Below are 16,399 nucleotides of genomic sequence, written 5' to 3'. Positions count from 1 at the left end.
AATATCATCCAGAGATCTCCATCTCAACACCAGCACCCAGCTTCACTCAACGACCAGCAAGCTACAGTGCTGGACACCCTATGCCAAACAACAAGCAAGACAGGAACACGACGCCACCCATTAGCAGAGAGGCTGCCTAAAATCATAAAAATTCCGCAGACACCCCAAAACACACCAACAGACATGGACCTGCCCACCAGAAAGACAAGATCCAGCCTCATCCACCAGAACACAGGCACTAGTCCCCTCCACCAGGAAGCCTATACAACCCACTAAACCAACCTTAGCCACTAGGGACAGACACCAAAAACAACGGGAACTACGAACCTGCAGCCTGCAAAAAGGAGACCCCAAACACAGTAACATAAGCAAAATGAGAAGACAGAAAAACACACAGCAGGAGAAGGAGCAAGATAAAAACCCACCAGACCTAACAAATGAAGAGGTACTAGGCAGTCTACCTGAAAAAGAATTCAGAATAATGATAGTAAAGATGATCCAAGATTCTATTTCCATGATCCATAATCTTGGAAATAGAATAGACAAAATGCAAGAAACAGTTAACAAGGACCTAGAAGAAATAAAGATGAATCAAGCATCAATTAAAAACACAATAAATGAAATGAAAAATACTCTAGATGCGATCAATAGCAGAATAACTGAGGCAGAAGAACGGATAAGTGAGGTGGAAGATAAAATAGTGGAAATAACTGATGCAGAGCAAAATAAAGAATGAAAAGAACAGAGGACAGTCTCAGAGACCTCTGGGACAACATTAAACGAACCAACATTCGAATTCTAGGGGTTCCAGAAGAAGAAGAGAAAAAGAAAGGGACTGAGAAAATATTTGAAGAGATTATAGTTGAAAACTTCCCTAATATGGGAAAGGAAATAGTTAATCAAGTCCAGGAGGCACAGAGAGTCGCATACAGAATAAATCCAAGGAGAAATATGCCAAGACGCATATTAATCAAACTGTCAAAAATTAAACACAAAGAAATCATATTAAAAGCAGCAAGGGAAAAACAACAAATAACACACAAGGGAAGCCCCATCAGGATAACAGCTGATCTCTCAGCAGAAACTCTACAAGCCAGAAGGAAGTGGCAGGACATAATTAAAGTGATGAAGGAGAAAAACCTGCAACCAAGATTACTCTACCCAGGAAGGATCTCATTCAGATTTGATGGAGAAATTAAAACGTTTACAGACAAGCAAAAGCTGAGAGAGTTCAGCACCACCAAACCAGCTTTACAACAAATGCTAAAGGAACTTCTCTAGGCAAGAAACACAACGAAGGAAAAGACCTACAATAACGAACCCAAAACAATTAAGAAAATGAGAATAGGAACATACATATCGATATTTACCTTCAATGTAAATGGACTAAATTCTCCCAGCAAAAGACACAGAGTGGCTGAATGGATGCAAAAACAAGACCCACATATATGCTGTCTACAAGAGACCCACTTCAGACATAGAGACACATACAGACTGAAAGTAAGGGGATGGAAAAAGATATTCCATGCAAATGGAAACCACAAGAAAGCTGGAGTAGCAATTCTCATATCAGACAAAATAGACTTTAAAATAAAGACTACTAGAAGAGACAAAGAAGGACACTACATAATGATCAAGGGATCCATCCAAGAAGAAGATATAACAATTGTAAATATTTATGCACCCAACATAGGAGCACCTCAGTACATAAGGCAAATACTAACAGCCATAAAAGGAGAAATCGACAGTAACACACTCATAGTAGGGGACTTTAACTCCCCACTTTCACCAATGGACAGATCATCCAAAATGAAAATAAATAAGGAAACACAAGCTTTAAATGATACATTAAACAAGATGGACTTAATTGATATTTATAGGACATTCCATCCAAAAACAACAGAATACACATTTTTCTCAAGTGCTCATGGAACATTCTCCAGGATAGATCATATCTTGGGTCACAAATCAAGCCTTGGTAAATTTAAGAAAATTGAAATTGTATCAAGTACCTTTTCTGAGCACAATGCTATGAGACTAGATATCAATTACAGGAAAAGAGCTGTAAAAAATACAAACACATGGAGGCTAAACAATACACTACTTAATAACGAAGTGATCACTGAAGAAATCAAAAAGGAAATTAAAAAATACCTAGAAACAAATGACAATGGAGACAAGACGAACCAAAACCTATGGGATGCAGCAAAAGCAGTTCTAAGAGGGAAGTTTATAGCAATACAATCCTACCTTAAGAAACAGGAAACATCTCGAATAAACAACCTAACCTTGCACCTAAAGCAATTAGAGAAAGAAGAACAAAAACATCCCAAAGTTAGCAGAAGGAAAGAAATCATAAAAATCAGATCAGAAATAAATGAAAAAGAAATGAAGAAAATGATAGCAAAGATCAATAAAACTAAAAGCTGGTTCTTTGAGAAGATAAACAAAATTGATAAACCATTAGCCAGACTCATCAAGAAAAAAAGGGAGAAGACTGAAATCAATGGAATTAGAAATGAAAAAGGAGAAGTAACAACTGACACTGCAGAAATACAAAAGATCATGAGAGATTATTACAAGCAACTCTATGCCAATAAAATGGACAACCTGGAAGAAATGGACAAATTCTTAGAAATGCACAACCTGCCAAGACTGAATCAGGAAGAAATAGAAAATATGAACAGACCAATCACAAGCACTGAAATTGAAACTGTGATAAAAAATCTTCCAACGAAAAAAAGCCCAGGACCAGATGGCTTCACAGGCGAATTCTATCAAGCATTTAGAGAAGAGCTAACACCTATCCTTCTCAAACTCTTCCAAAATATAGCAGAGGGAGGAACACTCCCAAACTCATTCTACAAGGCCACCATCACCTTGATACCAAAACCAGACAAGGATGTCACAAAGAAAGAAAACTACAGGCCAATATCACTGATGAACATAGATGCAAAAATCCTCAACAAAATACTAGCAAACAGAATCCAACAGCACATTAAAAGGATCATACACCATGATCAAGTGGAGTTTATTCCAGGAATGCAAGGATTCTTCAATATACGTAAATCAATCAACATGATACACCATATTAACAAATTGAAGGAGAAAAACCATATGATAATCCAATAGATGCAGAGAAAGCTTTCGACAAAATTCAACACCCATTTATGATAAAAACCCTGCAGAAAGTAGGCATAGAGGGAACATTCCTCAACATAATAAAGGCCATATATGACAAACCCACAGCCAGCATCGTCTTCAATGGTGAAAAACTGAAACCATTTCCACTAAGAACAGGAACAAGACAAGGCTGCCCACTCTCACCACTCTTATTCAACCTAGTTTTGGAAGTTTTAGCCACAGCAATCAGAGAAGAAAAGGAAATAAAAGGAATCCAAATTGGAAAAGAAGAAGTAAAGCTGTCACTGTTTGCAGATGACATGATAATATACATAGAGAATCCTAAAGATGCTACCAGAAAACTACTAGAGCTAATCAATGAATTTGGTAAAGTAGCAAGATACAAAGTTAATGCACAGAAATCTCTGGCATTCCTATATAGTAATGATGAAAAATCTGAAAGTGAAATCAAGGAAACACTCCCATTTACCATTGCAACAAAAAGAATAATATATCTAGGAATAAACCTACCTAAGGAGACAAAAGACCTGTATGCAGAAAATTGTAAGACACTGATGAAAGAAATTAAAGATGATACAAGTAGATGGAGAGATGTACCATGTTCTTGGATTGGAAGAATCAACACTGTGAAAATGACGCTACTACCCAAAGCAATCTACAGATTCAATGCAATCCCTATCAAACTACCACTGGCATTTTTCACAGAACTAGAACAAAAAATTTCACAATTTGTATGGAAACACAAAAAACCCCGAATAGCCAAATCAATCTTGAGAATGAAAAATGGAGCTGGAGGAATCAGGCTCCCTGACTTCAGACTATACTACAAAGCTACAGTAATCAAGACAGTGTGGTACTGGCACAAAAACAGAAAGATAGAACAATGGAACAGGATAGAAAGCCCAGAGATAAACCCACGCACATATGGTCACCTTATCTTTGATAAAGGAGGCAGGAATGTACAGTGGAGAAAGGACAGCCTCTTCAATAAGTGGTGCTGGGAAAACTGGACAGGGACATGTAAAAGTATGAGATTAGATCACTCCCTAACACCATACACAAAAATAAGCTCAAAATGGATTAAAGACCTAAATGTAAGGCCAGACACTATCAAACTCTTAGAGGAAAACATAGGCAGAACACTCTATGACATAAATCACAGCAAGACCCTTTTTGACCCACCTCCTAGAGTAATGGAAATAAAAACAAAAATAAACACATGGGACCTAATGAAACTTCAAAGCTTTTGCACAGCAAAGGAAACCATAAACAAGACTGAAAGACATCCCTCAGAATGGGAGAAAGTATTTGCAAATGAAGCAACGGAGAAAGGATTATCTCCAAAATTTACAAGCAGCTCATGCAGCTCAGTAACAAAAAAAGAAACAACCCAATACAAAAATGGGCTGAAGGCTTAAATAGACATTTCTCCAAAGAAGATATACAGATTGCCAACAAACACATGAAAGCATGTTCAACATTAATTTTTAGAGAAATGCAAATCAAATCTACAATGAGATATCATCTCACACCAGTCAGAATGGCCATCATCAAAAAATCTAGAAACAATAAATGCTGGAGAGGGTGTGGAGAAAAGGGAACACTCTTGCACTGTTGGTGGGAATGTAAATTGATAGAGCTACTATGGAGAACAGTATGGAGGTTCCTTAAAAAACTACAAATAGAACTATCATACGACCCAGCAATCCCACTACTGGGCATATACCCTGAGAAAACCATAATTCAAAAGGAGTCATGTACCACAATGTTCACTGCAGCTCTATTTACAAAAGCCAGGACATGGAAGCAACCGAAGTGTCCATCATCAGATGAATGGATAAAGAAGATGTGGCACATATATAGAATGCAATATTACTCAGCCATAAAAAGAAACCAAAGTGAATTTTTTGTAGTGAGGTCGATGGACCTAGAGTCTGTCAAACAGAGTGAAGTAAGTCAGAAAGAGAAAAACAAATACTGTATGCTAACACATATATATGGAATCTAAGGGGAAAAAAAAGGTCATGAAAAAGCTAGGGGTAAGATGGGAATAAAGACACAGACCTACTAGAGAATGGACTTGAGGATATGGGGACGGGGAATGGTAAGCTGTTACAAAGTGAGAGAGTGGCATGGACATATATACACTACCAAATGTAAAATAGATACCTAGTGGGAAGCAGCCGCATTGCACAGGGAGATCAGCTAGGTGGTTTGTGACCACCTAGAGGGGTGGGATAGGGAGAGTGGGAGGGAGGGAGACGCCAAGAGGGAAGAGATATGGGAATATATGTATATTTATTACTAATTCACTTTGTTATAAAGCAGAAACTAACACACCATTGTAAAGCAATTATACTCTAATAAAGATGTTAAAAAAATAGTGCTCGGAAAACTGTATAGCTGCATATAAAAGAATGAAATTAGAATACTCCCTAACACCATACACAAAAATAAACTCAAAATGGATTCGATACCTAAATGTAGGACCAGACAGTATAAAACTCTTAGAGGAAAACATAGGAAGAACACTCTTTGACATAAATCACAGCAAGATCTTTTTTGATCCACCTTCTAGAGTAATGGAAATAAAAACAAAAATAAACAAATGGGACATAATGAAACTTAAAAGCTTTTGCACAGCAAAAGAAACCATAAAGAAGATGAAAAGACAACCCTCAGAGTGGGAGAAAATATTTGCAAACAAATCAACGGACAAAGGATTAACCTCCAAAATATATAAACTGCTCATGCAGCTCAACATTAAAGAAACAAAGAACCCAATCCAAAAATGGGCAGAAGACCTAAATAGACATTTCTCCAAAGAAGACATACAGATGGCCAAGAAGCACATGAAAAGCTGCTCAACATCACTAATTATTAGAGAAATGCAAATCAAAACTACGATGAGGTATCACCTCACACCAGTTAGAACGGGCATCATCAGAAAATCTACAAACAACAAATGTTGGGCAGGGTGCAGAGAAAAGGGATCCCTCTTGCACTGTTGGTGGGAATATAAATTGATACAGCCACTATGGAGAACAGTACGGAGGTTCCTTAAAAAACTAAAATCGAATTACCATATGATCCAGCACCCACCACTGGGCATGTACCCACAGAAAACCATAATTCAAAAAGACACATGGACCCCAATGTTCATTGCAGCACTATTTACAATAGCCAGGTCATGGAAGCAACCTAAATGCCCATCGACAGACGAATGGATAAAGAAGATGTGGTACATATATACAGTGGAATATTACTCAGCCATAAAAAGGAAGAAATTGAGTCATTTATTGAGACATGGACGGATATAGAGACTGTTGTACAGAGTGAAATAAGTTGGAAAGAGAAAAACAAATATTGTATATTAATGCATGTATGTGGAACCTAGAAGAACGGTACAGATGAGCTGGTTTGCAGGGCAGAAGTTAAGACACAGATGTAGAGATCAGACGTATGGACACCAAGGAGGGAAAACCATGGTGTGGTGGGGATGGTGGTGTGCTGAATTGGGCGTTTGGGATTGACATGTATACACTGATGTGTATAAAATTGATGACTACTAAGAACCTGCAATATAAAGAAACAAACAAATGAAATAACTAATACTAAACTTTCTTTGGGTTATTTGTCTGGAAATATGTTAATATAAATGTTTCAGACATTACATGAAATTTCTAAAAATCTTATATGTTATGGTATTATAAGTCATAATTCTAGTTATTACTTTAAAATGTATATCTCAGAAATAACTAAATTTCCCTTGTCAATTGCATTATAATGAACTTTCATCAAACCTTTAACTGTGGTCATTTTTATGTCTTTTGTCATTTACAGACAGTTCTGGGTGTACTCTGACGCTTTTGCAAATATGTTCCTATAAAAGTGTTTCATCTTCAAGGAATTCTTGGAAAAGACTCTGACAAGTACAGGTTTCTGGTAACTGACTATACTGCTGAACTGAATGAATAGGCCTTTTCAGAACTCTAATGGAAAACTGATAAACTCATAAAAGTGCTAGCAAAAGATCAAGATGAAAAAAAAATTAATTACATGGGACTGAGTGAACTGATGAGGATGATTATAATTTTTGTGACTTTCTTTTTTTTTTTTTTTTTTTTGATTTCCAATACATCTTTTTCCTTGTCTTCGGGCAAAAAATTATACCATTATGTCATTTTTGTGATGTGCTCATCAACGTGACTTTCTGTTTGTATAAAAAAAGTAAAATCCCACAAGGACTCAGAGGCAAAAAATATACAAATGAATTTTCACTGCAAAGTAAAGAGCTGTTATAGTGGAGGATTACTGGACTGAATGTCAATATTATGACATAGTATGAGTGTGTTTTGTGTTTAATTGCAATCATCATTGTTCTTGTTGTGGTCATCCATTTACAATGCTTGGTGTCAGTCTATTTATATCTTATAAAAATAAAATACAGTGTGTGTGTGTGTGTGAAAAAAAAATTCTCTAGTTTCTTCCAAAAAATATAAGCAGAAAGGAATATTTCCTAACCCATTCTATGATGCCAGCATTATTCTAATACCAAAACTGATAAAGGCATTATAAGAATAAAAAATTATATAACAATATCTCTTAAACATAGATGCCAAAATCTCAACAAAATATTGTTAAATTGCATCTAATAATGTATTATAATAATTACACATTATGATCAAGTGTGATTTATTCCAGGTATACAAGACTGGTTCAAAATCCAACACTTCAACAGGCTGAAGAAGAAAAAAAGGTACTGATGTTATGTGATGCAGGAAAATCGTTTGACAAAGTCCAACACCCATTCATGATAAAAACTCTCAACAAAGTAGGAATAGAGGGGAATTTCCTCAATTTGTAAGTAACATCTATAGAAACATTCAGCTAATACTATGCTTAATGGTGATAAACTGAATGCTTTCTCCCTAAGACCGGGGACAAGGTAAGAATGTACTCTTTTATGACTTGTGATGAACATTGTAGGTGGAAGTCCTAGCTACTTCACTAAGAAAAGAACAGGAAATAAACAATATACAAATTGCAAATGAACAAATTCAACTGTTCTTGTTTGCAGATGGCGTGATTGTCTATGTTGAAAATCCCAGAGAATCAAGGAATAATTCCTGAAATTAATAAAAGCTTATAGCAAGGTTACAGGACACACAATTATTATTAAAAAGTCTATTGCTTTTTATCAGCAAACACTAATTGGAACTTGAAATTAAAACACACAATATCATTTACATTAGTATCCAAAATGAAATATTTAGGTATAAATTTAACACACTATTTTTAGGATCAGTATGTAGGAAACCATAAAACTCTGGTGAATAAACCAAAGAAGAGCTAAATAAATGGAGAGAATTATTCCATATTCATTGATTGTAACACTCAATGTTGTCAAGATTTCAATTATTCCCACCTTGATCTATGGCTTCAATTCAATCACAATCAACATCCCATCAAGCTCTTTTGTAGATGTCAATAAACTGTTACTAAAATTTGTATGGAAAGGAAAAAAAAACAAAGTAAACTAACAAACAAAATACCTGGAAGAAGAATAACAGTGTTGAAGGACAGACATTACTCAATTTCAAGACTTACTATAAACCTAAAGCAATCATAGAGTGTGGTATTAGTGAAAGAATAAACACAGAGACTAATGGAAGAGAATAGATAGTCTAGAGATAGATCCATACACATCTTCAAATGAAAAACCCCCTCCTCCAACAGAATAAAAAGTGATGATTGAGAGAAACTGAATTAAGATGGAAAACTGAGCTCATATGTCCTTCTCATCCATGAAATTACAAAAATTTATGCAATTATAGAAAACATGCGAGAAAAACAATGAAAATCATAGCTGCCAAAAGCATACAAAAAATTAAGGCGATTCTGAAAGTAAGACAGCATAAGAAATGAGATCTACAGAAAAACAACTAAAGAAATTATGCAAGAGACTACTCTGGAAGTGATTTTAAAAACAAAACAAATGAATAAATGAACAAAAAGCACTAAAAATTACCAAGCAATAAGGAAAATACAAGTCACGAAACTGAAATATCAAACTCGATAAATAGAAAAATAAATTTCTAAAAAAAGAGACTTGATAGAATAAATTGAAATGGAACATAGAATAAAAATATAATACTCTTATAACTAGTTCAAAGACAGTGATTATGTACAATAAGATAAGACATCTTGGGATTTACATTTCTAATTTTCCTAAAACTAAAGGATATTAGATTTTTAAAACAAACAAACAAATATAGGAAACTAAATCCAAGTCCAAGTTAAGGGTGGTGGTAAATATTCAAAAGATAGGTGAAAAATCATGCTCAAATACTAGATGGGCTACAACTTGACTTTAAATTTGCCTAATAACCAAAGAAAAGAGAAAATATGATTAGCTTGTGAATTATAGAATTCACAAGTTGAACAACATTTAAGAGATTTAGAAGTAGGTCTCATAAGGGAAGCTGAAAGAAAATTTCCCAATGAGTTTTTACAAAGTGGATGTGCTCATCACTATTTCTTAAATTAATGTAACAAATTTATTAACAGAAAGGTTTGTTATTATGTTCCTCAGTGGCAGGAATTATAATAATTTTTGAAAGCACTTTACTTTTTCTTCTTTAATTTTCAGGGAGACTAATGAATTTTAATTTCAAGGGTTAGGTTAGAAGGAGATCCCAGTGGTTTTTACAGAAACACAGAATAAAATATTGCTTAATGCAGCATTTCAGAGGTAAGCAAAACATGGTTCCTCAATACCTGGAGTTCAATTAGGAGACAAACAAAGGTTCTGTCTTTATCAAAGAGGATTATTTTTATTATTTTGTCTTCATCAGAAGGAGAGAGATGTGGGAAGGGGTTATGGGTTTGATTGAAAACACTCACTATTTTGAAATAAAGAGTAGTCATATAATATGACTATTGATTGGAACTTCCCTGGGGGTCCAGCGGTTAAGACTTTGCCTTCCAATGCAGGGGGTGTAGTTTCGATCCCTGGTTAGGGAGCTAAGACCCCACATGCCTTGTGGCCAAAAAACCAAAACATAAAACAGAGGAAATATTGTAACAAATTCAATAAAGCCTTTAAAAATGGTCCACATCAAAAAAATTAAAAATATACATATAACCACTGATTATTATGTCTATTTTGAAATATGTCTGTGCATATTTGACTACTGAATTCAACATAATGGTATTTCTGGTATGGCAATGTGGTGTAATTATATATCCTTCAAAGTACTATGAAGATAGAAGAACTTTGTTTAATTTTATTATATGTTCCCTTTGCATTATATTTCTAGCAAATCAAGATTTGATGAATTACTTAGTAAGAGTTGGCAAAATGATCCAGCAGTCTCTGCACATAAAGTAATTCTGGTTCCAATAAATGTATTTTTGACAAATGACTTCTGCTCACATGATTTATCAACTTAATGTGAAATGGGACTAAAACAGTAGAGTAGTAGGATTCTTTTGCACTTGGTCCTGTCTTTGTAGACAAAGAGGAGAAAGGTAGAAAATAAAACATACCTAAGAAAAGGTTGAAAAAACATTATGTCTGTGTTCAGTTGGCAGCATATGGATCAGACAACAGAAGCAATAAAGACACACAAAGTTTACCTTTATCTTCAATCATGGAAGTTCTTTATGTCTACTGAAGAAAGAAAAAAGCACCATTAGAGTTAACAAAGTGACATCTCATGTCATAAACTTAGTTCCAAGTGGTTCCAGTCAGTTTAGATTTAGAGGCCACAACAGCAGCATGGTTTAACTAGGAGCAGTTTGGATGAAAAATGTTACAGCTGAAAAATGTATGGAGTCAGTCACTTTCTTGACCAACATTCTCAGATTTACAGTGATCAAACTGTGGAGGTTTATACGCTCTGAGATCCTTCATCATCTGACAGTTCTCTATAGAATCTGAAATTGTATGGCTGACTGAAGCATCTGTTCAATAGTTCATTGATATATAATATGACAAAAATTTTAGTCCAGCCCAGGAAGTAACCTAAAAGGGTCTGTCACTGTAGCAACCCAAAATCCATATGGAGGCAAACACTACATGATAATGCAATAAATTAAAAGAGCAGGCTATATATTCTCATTCACTCAGTCAATTAAAGATACACTGAACACATTATTAATGACAGGCATTCTACCAGGCACAGGATGGGAATATTTTCTGCCCTTGTGGAATATACATGGAAAAATAGCCTAGGGTAATGGTTGCAGAAATCAATGAAAATTGAGCTCACAAAAAAGGTAAAACAAAATAATGTACCTCCTGATGAAAGCACATGAGACCACTTAGGCCACAGTTTTCCCAAAATATCAAAAACAAAGAGAGAGAAATATGTTAAGTGTCATCATAAGGGTGCAATAAAAAAAAAATCCACAGTGCAGAGAAATTAACAGGGCAAATAACTCATGATTTTTCAAAAAATAAATGGCAAAACAAATAACAAAATAAAAGAATCATGTATAAAAACATATTTAAGAGAGACACCAATCTGTTGTAATGTGTTCTTGTTCTCTGGTTCATGACTTGAATTCTGATTCAAATGAACAAACTGGTATAAGTGAGAGAGAGAGAGAGGCCAGAGACACAGAAATAATGACTAGGTATTTCATAATGTTATGAAAATACTGGAAAATATTTTTATATGTGACCAATGACATAAGGTAAGGATCTTTTAAAGATACATATTGCAATATTTGTAAATTTATTTCAAAATAATCGAAGTGAGGGAGGGGGGCTATACGTATAGATGAAACAAAATTGGCCATGAGTTGGCAATTTTTGAATCTGGATGATGAGTATATGGGGGTATATTATACTACAGTATTTTCTCTTTTGTTTATGTTGGGAATTTCCTTTTTTAAAAAAGAAACCCTTTCTTGATAGTGCAATAGAGGAGTAAAGGGGAGTATAATATGTATGAGAGAGAAATATTAACCTTAAAATGGAGACTCATGAAAGGCTCTTCCAAGAAAGTGACATTTACATTTAAAACTAAAAAATAAGTAGGAGTTATCCACATGCCATATAGGGTAGAGAAAAGTGTTTAAGTCAGGGTATAACATATATGAAAATCTTTGAAGTGGAGAGAAGTTAAGTGGATTATCAACAAAAAAAAATCCCAAAACACTCAAACTGAAACTGAATAAAGCACAGTAAAGCAATGAGTGTTGCTCATCAGCCTATACAGATATCTGCTGAATCACACAGAGTCTTAATGCCTTTTTAAAATATTATAGACATATTATTATGAAAAATGGGGAGCCATAAATAAAATGTAGCAAGTAAAAACATTACATATGGGGTATTAAATGAATACTGCTATAGACTGAATGTTTGTGTTCCCTACCAAAATTCATATGTTGAAACCTAATCCCCAATGTAATAGTCTTAGGATGTGGGGCCTTTGGGACATGATTAGATCATAAGGGATTAGTGCCCTTATAAATCAGACCCTAGAGAGCTCTTTCACCCCCCAAGCCTTGTAAGAACACAGTGAGAACCAGGAAGTGGGCTTTCACTAGACACCAAAACTACCATAAACTTGATCTTGGATTTTCCAGGCTCCAGAACAGTGAGAAGTAAAGTTCTGCTGTTTATTAGCCACCCAGTCTATAGCATTCTGTTATAGCAGCCTGAACAGAAAAAAACAAACATTTGTCACCATTGTGAAGGGCAAGAACAGAGGCAGGGAGAACTATGTGGCTACTGCAAAAGTTGAAGTGAGCAATGGTGGAGGCAAGGACCAGGAGGAAGGTATTATGCATATAGAGAACTGGATGCAGTGAAGAAATATACAAATGATAAAATAAAGGCTTGTGGTGCCCCAGATTGGGGGTGTAAGGGAGGGAGAAGTCAAAGAAGACTCCCAGGCTTTTGGGCAGTGAATGGAAACGCTACAGCTGCATGATGTCACTGTTCACCAAAATGTGCATGAGCCCTCTTGGGGGAGATAAGCATGTGCTTAGTTTTGGACTTGTAGAGTTTAAGGTGCTTTGTAATATCAACATAAGCATGCTATAGAGGCCATTTTATATAACTATATTGAGCTCAGAAGATAGGTCTCGTCTGGCAAAATAAATGTAAAAGTCTTGTAAAGATGTGATCATCCGGGAAAACTGTAGAGGCAAAAGAGCACCTACATTTAAGTCCCAAGAAGCTCCAAATTTTAGTATCTTAAGAGATGCCTTCTGCTTCCATGTAGATGTAGTATGCTGGATCATCCACCTAATATACTCCCTGCAACAACCAGAAGCTGTATAAACCACACAAATCATTTTTCAAAGAAATCAGAGCACCATGTAAGCAATAGGGGCAAATGAACTGAAATCCCAGAGGCCCAGGAGCCCATCCAAGTTGGGCTGGCCATCACTGGCCATGTTCAAGACTGAGGCCTTTGTAGAGTTTGATCATGGACTTAGTACCAATTTGGGTTCACACAGATTTAATAAAATGGTTGAAAAAAATCAGTAAACCCTTAGCAGACAAACTAAACCCTTGGTAACAGACTGAAAACTTACAGAGCCTTGAAAGAGCAGCCAGTTTTCCACATGAGGATGTGCTCACTAGGCTTAAGGACTAGAAAACATCTTCTAAAAGGCAGAAGAAAAACTTCTATAATCTTTCAGTGCTTCAAAGGCAAAAGCTTGCCAGAGGGAGAGGTCTATCTCAAGCACACATTTTGGATCTCCATCAGATTCTTGCCTTACTGAAGCTTCAAAGAAAGGGGCTAAAGAGCAAAGTTCAAAACATCTAAAGGGTGGAGCTGAATATCCTTTATTCTTTTTTGGGATGAGGAAACAGAGACACACCAGGATTGGAATGAAAAGTCAGGGAAGTTCCTGCATGAGGAAGAGGGACAAACCAGAAGTGGCCTGACCCTTACTAAAACATCAACCATAATTCCGGAGTCTTAGAAGTCCAAGATCAAAGTGTTATCAGGGTTGATTTCTTCTGATGCCTCTTTCCCTGGCTTAAAGATGACTGCCTTCTTGCTGTGACCTCATCTGGTCTTTCCTATAGGCCTATGTGTATCTGTGTCCAAATTTCTCTTCTTATAAAAGAACACCAGTCATATTGGATTAAGACCCACCCATATTACAACATTTTACTTTACTCTCACCTCCAAGATACAGGGAGTTAGAACTTTAACATATGAATTTTGAGGGCTTAAAATTAAACCCAGACTGTATGTAATTAATAAATCAATAAGTAAGGATAATATGTAGAAAGTATAAATTTAAAAGGTGAGTAGGAAAAAAAGTCAGAAATGGAGACTGAAATGGAGCAGCTTGAAAAGAAGAAAACCAAGAGTTTTTGATATTAGAAGATCCAACGGAAAAGTGTTTTTAAAAGGAAGATGTGCTCAAATGCATCAAGTGCTCTTGAGGTATTAATTAAAATGAGGATCTAGAAGTGTATGTTGTCTTCATAAAAGGGAAGGTCACTGTTTGGCCTTTGTGAGAACAGTTTTACTGGAGTGGAAAGGGTTACATACATATTCAAGTGGGTAGGATAGGGAACAGAAGGTGAAAAAGAAGAATAAGAGAGTGAAGACACTTCATTTGAGAGATTCACCTGTGAATAAAAAAATGAGATGGAAGTAGCTGGCGGGAAATATAGGCTTGAAAGTAGTTGTTGTGGTTTTAATTTTGGCTGTGGTTTCTTCGTTTTTAATAAAAACTGGAAAAGATTTTTGCATGCCCTACTGCTGGTGAAATGTAGGGAGTGGTGAGGCAGCAGTTGAAGATATGGGACATAGAGGAGATTCTTAAGAGCTGAAAGGGAGCTGGGATCCAGAGCATCGATAGAGCAGTTTGTGTTTGAAGAGATGGTCAGCTCCTGCATTGTCCTTTATGAAATATAAGATGAAATGGATGAAGTGAATCAATTTGAGATGTGGGAGTGGGAAGTTGAGGGGACTGTAACTAGGGAACTACCAATAGTGGCCAGCCCTTGTGAAGGCTCACTTGCATGGGATGACAATGAATGTATGGTCCCAATCATCCGTGCTGGATGATTTTCCTCAGCTCTGATCAATAACTCGGATGCAGCCAACAGGAAGACAAGGAGTCAGGTTCAGCCTGGTGATGTAGAAGAATTTGACCAGGATAAACACATTTATGTTCACAAAAACTCAATGTGATGCATGCTTATGTACATTATGTACACAGATTAGCTTCAGTTTATCCAAGAGGAAATTGAAGAACAGAATAACTAAATATCTTGCCCCATTTACATTGCTAATAAAGAAGTGAGTCAGGATTTGAGTTCATTCTCATTCTAAAGAACATTATCTTAATCATTATGCTGTACTTTTTAATATAAAAATACTATAAATATCTCTAAACAATAATTTTATGTAAGAATATAGGTACTATTTATAAAAAGAATGTGTAATAACAGGAAATATTTAATTTCAAAATTAAATGAAAAATCTTAGTCTCCAAAACTGATTACATGACATTGTCACAACTACATCTAGCGTAATACCAGGCACTTAATGGATATTCTATAAATAAATGCTAAACCGTGTTTAAAACAGAAAAGGCTAAAAGAAAATATAATTGAATGGTTTAACATGATTACTCTTTGGGTAAGAGTGATTTCTTTCCTCTACTTAACATATTTTTGATTAATGACTATGTAGGGCTTTTAAGAAGGTAAAAATGAACTATGAACAGAGTTTTTCTCAATGAAATTCCACTCCTTCCTTCACATCCATACTATATTCTCAACTTCTTGTGGCCACACAGTAGGCAGCAAATTTCTGCAAGTTGCCATTGAGAACTCCTGCTGAGTTTACTCAGATACTGGCCTCCTGGGGTCTGAAAACCAAGCTGTGGAGTAGATCCTAGACCAGTGTAATAAATACACCCAGGAGCACTGCTTCCATACAGGGGTACAAGGATGAGAAAATATGCAAGTCTGAACCAGCTGGGGAAAAGCCCTAGATCTTAGATGGTTTAAAATCCATTACATAGGTAGCTTTGGGAGTGTATAGGCTAGTCTTGTAGGTAGGCTTCTCAACCATCCTGAGAAACCTACGATTATATGGGGGAACTAAGTGAAAATTGTGTGAAGATAGCAAATAAAATCACCTTCCTGTGAGAATTTTAATAGTATTCTTAGGAGAGGAAGGGAGGGGAAGTGGGAAAAAGGGAGGGAGGAAAGGAGAGAGGTTTAAAAGCATTTTTTTAAAATTATGGGGAATGA

Source organism: Mesoplodon bidens, assembly GCF_964165515.1.
Source record: "Mesoplodon bidens genome assembly, chromosome: 1".
Lineage (NCBI taxonomy): Eukaryota > Metazoa > Chordata > Mammalia > Artiodactyla > Ziphiidae > Mesoplodon > Mesoplodon bidens.
This window is presented reverse-complemented; position numbering follows the sequence as displayed.